Source organism: Triticum aestivum, chromosome 3B (assembly GCF_018294505.1).
Source record: "Triticum aestivum cultivar Chinese Spring chromosome 3B, IWGSC CS RefSeq v2.1, whole genome shotgun sequence".
Lineage (NCBI taxonomy): Eukaryota > Viridiplantae > Streptophyta > Magnoliopsida > Poales > Poaceae > Triticum > Triticum aestivum.
The window spans coordinates 94910501-94912130 of record NC_057801.1 but is presented as its reverse complement, the minus strand read 5'-3'; the positions used below and the strand labels follow the sequence as shown (position 1 = coordinate 94912130).

The 1630-nt window shown below is 38.3% G+C and overlaps 1 non-coding gene and 3 pseudogenes across 1 annotated transcript; all 4 read right to left on the bottom strand.

The window, feature by feature from the left end:
- Nucleotides 1-480: 480 nt before the first annotated feature.
- On the bottom strand, nt 481-563 carry LOC123073007 (small nucleolar RNA SNORD24). The gene has a single exon (XR_006435535.1). It is a non-coding gene; the product is annotated as a small nucleolar RNA SNORD24 (small nucleolar RNA).
- An 85-nt stretch (nt 564-648) lies between these two features.
- On the bottom strand, nt 649-724 carry LOC123073075 (uncharacterized; annotated as a pseudogene).
- A 111-nt stretch (nt 725-835) lies between these two features.
- LOC123073078 (uncharacterized) lies at nt 836-911 on the bottom strand (annotated as a pseudogene).
- Nucleotides 912-1273: 362 nt separating this feature from the next.
- On the bottom strand, nt 1274-1348 carry LOC123073073 (uncharacterized; annotated as a pseudogene).
- Nucleotides 1349-1630: the final 282 nt, after the last annotated feature.

Genomic DNA, 1630 nt, shown 5'->3' with positions numbered 1-1630 from the left:
ATACAATATCTTCAATGCAAACCAGCAAGAGAATTGCTCGTGCTAGCTGTTGTTGCTGCCACAAAACGCATGACACATTAGTTGCAGTACAAGCTATGGATCTGGATTTTGGACTGAGATCCAACACGACGTATGTACAATGAAGTGCAGATATGCAACTAGCAGGAAATCTAAGTGAACATGGTTTGTACTTCTCACATAAATCTTTACTCTTGTAAATTCAAAGCTATGTTTGATCCCAGACGACATGAGCTGATGATTATAATGTATGACACCCTACTGAAGCAACAAACAACTCCTGACTTATTACTACAAAGAAAATAGTTCTTCCCAAGCCTCCATTTTAACAATGTATAAATCTGAGTGAATAGATGTACTCTAGAGCTATGCTGGAACCACTAGCAGAGTAAACAAACAGAGTCCATGGAAAATCTGGCAACAGCGGATGTACTGTACTGATAACATTAGACTAGAACTAAGAGCCTCAGAGATCTTGGTGGTTAAGATCATCAAGTTGGATAAACCCATTAAGAGTAGCAAATATTTTGATAACATCACATGCTCAAAGGAAAATAAACACCAGCAAACTATTGAATGAATTAAAACCCAAAACAGAGCAAAATCTCTTAAAGAACACAAAATGTCATGGTCTGTCAGAAGTAGCTGGTTGTGATAATCATGAAGTATCAGTGGGAATCCGAACGATTTTCTTCATCACGCAGAAGCATGCAAAAGACCCAATATAACACAAAGAGCAACAAGGTTGCGACCAACACAAGGAGTGCATGTACAGCCAGTCATAAAGCGGTGCGAATGTAATATAGGAGATGCCATCATCCATCAGAAGTAGCTGGTTACACTAATCATGAAATATCAGTGGGAATCCGAACAATTTTCTTCATCACCCGGAATCATGCAGTTCAACCCAACAGAACACAATGAGCAATAGGTTTCATAACCAATGAATGAATGCATGTATAGTCAGTCTAAAGCAGTAAAAATGTGCAAATGTACTTCAGGAGATGGCGTGACCTGTCGATTTTCTTCATCACCCAGGTAATGCACATCTCATCAGCCAGCAGAACACAAAAAAGAGGATACAAATATTACTGCTAAGAGGTTCGCAAAAAATCAAAGGAAAGTATTTGCTCAATAATAAAGAGTACTCCCTCTGTAAACTAATATAAGAGTGTTTAGATCACTAGTTTAGTATTCTAAACACTCTTATATTAGTTTACGGAGGGAGTACATATGTAGTCCAAGAGTTGGCATGATCCGTCAGAAGTATCTGGTTGTAATAATCATGAAAATCAATGGGAATCCGAACGATTTTCTTCATCACCCAGATCATGCACATCTTAGTCAGCAGAACATCACAAGTAACATATGTAAAACAATGATTCTGAGCATGAGCAAACAATGATTCTGAGCATGAGCAAACAATGATTCTATTAGAGTACCAGCAAATCAGACTGAAGTTTCATGGAATGATTAGTATAACTAGACCCATTTTAGTTTAGCATTACATAAAAGACTAGTAGCAGTCACACAAGCAACTATTGAGTACTGAAGAAATAGGACAGGGAAACAGCATACCCTGATGGTGCCCAGGCTGCAGCCTCAGAACCCT